The sequence below is a fragment of the Canis lupus genome, chromosome 33, assembly GCF_011100685.1.
Source record: "Canis lupus familiaris isolate Mischka breed German Shepherd chromosome 33, alternate assembly UU_Cfam_GSD_1.0, whole genome shotgun sequence".
Taxonomy (NCBI): Eukaryota; Metazoa; Chordata; class Mammalia; order Carnivora; family Canidae; genus Canis; species Canis lupus.
Genome location: NC_049254.1, coordinates 31,158,370 through 31,164,532, shown reverse-complemented (window position 1 = coordinate 31,164,532; position 6,163 = coordinate 31,158,370).

Genomic DNA, 6,163 nt, shown 5'->3' with positions numbered 1-6,163 from the left:
AAACCCACCACTGGCACACAATTGAGAGGTAACTCAAAACCCAGAGCTTCTCCATGAGGAGCAAAGGGTTTGAAACTCCACTTCAGACATCCTAAATTTTAGGACCTGCACCCTGAGAGATGGAGCTAATTTTGAAAAGCAAATGGGGGGGATCCCTGGGTGGCTCAGTGGTTAAGCACCTGCCTTTGGCCCGGGGCATGATCCTGGAGTCCCGGGATCGAGTCCCACGTCGGGCTCCCTGTATGGAGCCTGCTTCTCCCTCTGCCTGTGTCTCTGCCTCTCTCTCTCTCTGTATCCCTCATGAATAAAAAAATAAAATAAAAAAATAAAAATAAAAATAAAAAAAAAAGAAAAGCAAATGGGCTCAGGTCCTGACACCCATAAGACTGTGATGATCTGAGAAATGGCTTGTAAAGGCCTCACACACCCCAGGCCCAGCTCAGAGGTGGTAAGTAGATTGATGGTGCCCAGGTTGAAGGTGAAGATACCTTAGAGGCAAGCATCTAATTTAACATGCACATCTCAGAGCCTGCTGGGGCACCCTCCAGGGCCAGAGATGGGTGGGCACCATCTTTGTGTTCTCCCTGTGTCACACACCAAAGCACCAGTATCTCCTGGAAGGGACCTTTTATTACATTTGTCTGGTACCCCGATTTCTGCAGCTGCCTAGAGGATGCCTCTTGATCATCTAGGCCTGGAGGCTAAAGGAGCTTACAAACCTGGTCTCATGAGACTATAACAATCAGAGTCACCCAAAAGGGAGTTTATTCCCTTGTCTTGTGCTCTGATTCTTGTAGCTGCCAGCAGGAGACACCTCTATGTCGCCTGGGTCTGATGGCCAATGGGCCTTATGCTAGAGGGTCCTACAGAACTCTATATATTTACATACTTTTAAAAGCTGGTTTTTATATTTCCTTGGTTTTTAGGTTTACTTCCCCTATTTTTATGGATGCTGCCCAGGGGATGACCCTTGATTTCCTGGCTCTGGTAGCCAGAGGACTTACATTCCTGGGATCCACAGGGCTGTGACAATCAGAGAGACAGTTGGCAGGCTACCACCCCTAGGACACTGCAGAGACAGCAGCCGGGGGTACACACCCGGTCTTTCTGTGAAGGAGCCTCTTTGCCTGTCCTGAAGCTTTGGCCTGAGGGACAGGCGTCAGGTTGATACGTATTTGGTGGCCTCCAGAGCTGCTCTCAAGGAACACAGGCTATAGATGCCATCTTGGAGCTCTTTGTCTGCCTTGCTCCAGGTCTCTGGAATCTCCCAGAGAAAAGCTTAAACACTTGCCTGGAACTCTAATTTTTGTGACTGCCATTCTGGGTGTACTTCCAGGTTCCCTGGCTCTGGTGGCAGCAGGGCTTCTGCTTGTGGTCCCACAGGACTCTATATATTTGCATACTTTTAAGAGCTGCTGTCTCAGAGTCCAGTTTCTTTCTTTCTTTTTTTTTTTTTTTTTTTTCAGAGTCCCGTTTCAATCAGCTTGAAACGAGGTGCTAAGATCCTCCCCTTAGGGACACAGATACTGTGTCTTGGCAGATACTGGGTCTTGGCAGATACTGGGAGCTATTAAAAACATAATTGGGTGCTTAGATGAGCACTCAAGCTTGAGAGACAACCAAGAGCTAGGGCAGGTTTTCAACTACAAGTTTCATCTCCTACACGAACCGGTTTACACAAACTGGTCTGAACTGACTGATTACTAGCAAATTGAATCAGTGATAAAAAAAAAAATGTTCCAACAAACAAAAGCCTAGGGCCAGGCAGCTTCACTGGTGAATTCTATCAAATATTCAAAGATTAATACCAATCCTGCTCAAGTTCTTCTAGAAAACATAAGAGGAGGGAATTCTTCCAAACTCATTTTATGAGGCCAACACTACCCTAAAAGCAAATCAGACAAGGATGCCAATATCCCTGATGAACATTTATGCAAAAATCCTCAAAATATTAGCAAACCAAATTCAACAGCATATTAAAGGGATCATACACCATGATCAAGTGGGATTTATTCCAGGAATATAAGGCCGGTTCAAATCAAATCAATCAATGCTATATGCCACATTAACAAAATGAAGGATAAAAATCATATGATCATGTCAATGGATGCAGAAAAAGCATTTAACAAAATTCAACACTCTTTTATGATAACAATTTTCCATAAAATTGGTAAAGAGGAAGTATATCTCAAAATAATAAAGATCATCTATGATAAGCCAACAGTTAACATCATGCTCAACAGCAAAAAGCTGAAAGCTTTTCCTCTAGATCAGGAGCAAGACACGGATGCCCACTCTTGCCACTTTTATTTAACATAGTACTGAAAGTCCGAGCCAGAAAAAGAAATAAAAGGCACCTAAATTGGAAATGAAAAAGTAAAATTCTTACTATGTGCAGATGACATGATATTATGTACAGAAAACCCTAAAGTTTCCACCAAAAAACTTAGAATAAACTAATTCAGTAATGTTGCAAGATACAAAATCAATATGCAAAAATCTACTGCATTTCTACATACTAACAATGAACTATCAGAAAGAAAACTTGATTTTTTTTGCCATTTACAGTTGCATCATTTCCATTTACAGTTCCATCAAAGGAGTAAAATACCTAGGAAAAAATTTAACCAAAGAGGTGAAAGACCTGTACTCCAAAAACTACAAGACGCTAAGGAAAGAAATTGAAGACATAAATGGAAACATTCCATACTCATGGCTTGAAAGAATTGGTATTGGTAAAATGTCCATAGTACCCAAAGCAATCTAGGATGTAATGCAACCCTAATGGAATTCCAATTGCATTTTTTTTTGTAGAAATAAAACAATTCTAAAATTTTTATAGAACTACAAAGACCCTGAATAGCCAAAGCAATCTTGAGAAAGAAGAGCAAAGCTAGAGACATCACACTCCCTGATTTCAAGCTCTTTTACAAAAGCTATTATAACAAAGGATGGTATTGGCATAAAAACAGACACACACACACACACACACACACACACACACACACAAAACAACAGACACACAGAAGAGTGTAACAGAATAGAGGGCCCCAAAAGAAAAAAAAATATATATATATATTCAATTAATTTATGACCAAGGAGCTAAGGATATACAATTTGGAAAGAACAGTCTCTTCAAAAAATTATGTTGGGAAAGCTGGACTACTACATGCAAAAGAACGAAGCTGGACCACTATACACAAAAGTTAACTCAAAATGAATGAAAGAGTTGAACATAAGACCCAAAGCCATAAAACTCCTAGTAGGAAACATAGGCAGTAAGCTCCTTGACATAGGACGTGGTGATGATTTTTTAAAAAAACTGACACCAAAAGCAAAAGTAAACAATGGGAGTACTCCAAGGTAAAGACGTCCTACACAGCAAAGGAAACCATTAACAAAACGAAAAGGCAACTTACTGAGCAGGAGAAATTTTTGCAAATCATATACCTAATAAAGGATTAATGTTCAAAATATATAAATGACCCACACAACTCAATAGAAAAAAATAATAATAATTGATTAAAAACTGGGCAGAGGATCTGAAGAGACTTCTTTTCTTTTCTTTTTTCTTTTCTTTTCTTCTTTTCTTTTTTCTTCCTTTCCTTCTTTCCTTCTTTCCTTCCTTCCTTTCTTCCTTTCTTTCTTTCTTCCTTCCTTCCTTCCTTCCTTCCTTTCTTTCTTTCTTTCTTTCTTTCTTTCTTTCTTTCTTTCTTTCTTTCTTTCTTTCTTTCTTTCTTTTCTTTCTTTCTTTTTCTCCAAGTTAGAGTATTTTTTAGTTACTAGCAGTGGTTACCAAGTAAGCTGAAGGTAAATTTCTTCGAAGGAGCTGCTCGCAATTTGCTTTGTCGAGAAGAGGCGAGGAGCTGTCTCACTGTTCCTCTGTAAGATGATGCAAGTGTTTTTATCCTTGAAAGGGGTTACTGAGGTTGGTGTCCCTATCAGGAAAGGGTCACTCCTGGCGTGCTCGTCCCCTGGGACGTGAGGTCCACTGACGCCTCTGAAGCCTATATTCAGCGGAAGCTCCTTGTACGATGCTCGTGGTGCCTGCTGTTTGGCTCCACACCTTCAGTTATTGTTTTTACCTGGAACCAGTGGGCCTTCCCGTGACCCACCATTTTCAGGTTCTAAGTGGTGGACTGAACCTGCGAGCTTTCCACCAGCCTCGGGGCCCCAGGCCAGAGGGCCTGACCTCCTAGGTCTGGCTGCAGCCAGGCCTCATGATTATCAAAATCATTCCCCAGCTGATTCTAGCATCTGAAGAGACATTTTCCAAAGAAGACATCCAGATGGCCGACAGGCGAGTGAAAGGATGCTCAACATCACGAATCATCAGGAAAATCAAGTCAAAACCACAGTGAGGTATCACCTCACACCTGTCAGAATGGCTGCTATCAAAAAGACAAGAAATAAGTATTGACGGGATGTGGAGAAAAGAGAACCCTTGCGGGTTGGGGAGAATGCAAATTAGTGCCGCCGCTGCGGAAGACAGCATGGAGCTTCCTCAGAAAAATCACAAATAGAAATCCCTTTGATGCAGCAATTCCACTTTGGGGTATTTATCCAAAGAAAACAAATAACTAACTCTGGAAGATATATGGTACCCCATGTCCTTTGCAGTGTTATTTACAATCGCCAGGATATGGAAACAACTGAAGTGTTGATTGATGGATAAATGGATAAAGATACTTGGTATATATATATATAATACTCCATTGAAAAAAATATATATATTTTTTTTCAATGGAGTATTATTCAGCCATAAAAAAGACTGAAATATTGCCATTTGAGACAACATGGATGGGCTTCAAAGAGTTATGTTAAGTGAAATAAGTCAGAGAAAAACAAATGCTGTATTATCTATTTTATATGTAGATTCCAGGAAAAAAATCAAGCTTAGAGATACAGCGAACAGTTTGGTGGTTGTCAGCTATGGGGGTTAGAGCACAGTGGGAAAATGGGTGAATGGGCCACAAATTTTAAAAACGTAAAAAATATAGAAAGTAATAAAAACAGATTAGAAAGTATAATTGAATCACATTCTTTGAATCTACGGGTTACACACAGATGTAAATATTTGAAAAATATTCGATTCAAATAACCCATACTCCTATCTGGGTGTTACATGTGGAATTAATTAAACTAAATTTAGAAATTTATTTTTTATTTGTATTTCTCTTTAAATATTTTATTTAGGGGATCCCTGGGTGGCTCAGCGGTTCAGAGCCTGCCTTCAGCCCGGGGCGTGATCCTGGAGACCCGGGATCGAGTCCCACGTCGGGCTCCCTGCATGGAGCCTGCTTCTTCCTCTGCCTGTGTCTCTGCCTCTCTCTCTTTTCTCTGTGTGTGTGTGTGTCTCTCATGAATAAATAAAAATCTTAAAAAATATATTTTATTTATTTGAAAGAGAGAGAGAGATAGGGAGAAAGAGCACAAGCAGGAAGGAGAGGGAGAAGCAGACTCCCGGCTAGCAGGAAGAGCCAGAGGGGTGTCATGCCAGGACCCGGGGTCAGGACCTGAGCCAAGGGCAGATGCTTCACCAATTAAGCCACCTGGGAGCCCCTAGGTAACTTTTAAAAATTCATTTATTTACTTATTTGAGAGAAAGAGAGAGAGAGACTGTGTGTGTGTGTGTGTGTGAGAACCTGGGGAAAGGAAAGGGCAGAGGGTGAAGCAGAGGCCCACCGAGCAGGGAGCCGGAGGCGGGGCTCCATCCCAGGACCCCAGGATCATGACCTGAGCTGGGGGCAGATGCTTAAGCGACTGAGCCACCAGGTTTTTATTTATTCATGAGACACAGGAAGAGAAAGAGGCAGAGACTCAGGCCGAGGGAGAAGCAGGCCCCATGCAGGGAGCCCGACGTGGGACTCGATCCCGGGACCCCGGGGTCACGCCCTGGGCCCAAGGCAGGCATTCACCGCTGAGCCACCCCGGGAGGCTACTTTTTAAGTGAAGCAGCGGACATTCCGCCACGGGCAGCGTCGACTACTGCTGATCCAGATGCGTGCCCGTCAGAGGCGGTTTGATGTTGAGCCTCATTAGGCCGCATCCCGGTCCCTGTGTCCTCCTCGTCGTCAGCGACTCGTCCTTCAGGACGCAGAGTCCCACCGCGGACTTGAGGCCCGAGCTCGGGTCGGAGCGTCGGGTTGAGTCAAAAAACTTC